This window comes from Austrofundulus limnaeus, unplaced genomic scaffold (genome assembly GCF_001266775.1).
Source record: "Austrofundulus limnaeus strain Quisiro unplaced genomic scaffold, Austrofundulus_limnaeus-1.0 Scaffold747, whole genome shotgun sequence".
NCBI classification, from domain to species: domain Eukaryota; kingdom Metazoa; phylum Chordata; class Actinopteri; order Cyprinodontiformes; family Rivulidae; genus Austrofundulus; species Austrofundulus limnaeus.
Window position 1 is genome coordinate 153902 of NW_013953149.1, and position 259 is coordinate 154160.

Consider the following 259-nt stretch of genomic DNA (forward strand, 5'->3'; position numbering starts at 1 on the left):
TAGTTTTGTTTGTCAATACATTAAATTAAATAAAACTAGCAACACATTACGTTCTGTTTTATTTCCTTTAAAGAAGTGAAGTGTAGGGTGACGAAAAATTATCTTATTTGAAACTGAGACTGCACAAGTAGCTCTCGGCAAACTGCCYACTTCAAAAGTAGCTCTTGGTTCAAAAAAGGTTGGGCACCCCTGCTATACACTATAGACTGGAGTTCCCACAGTCAAAGTGAGAGTCYCCATCCAAGACATGTGGGACATC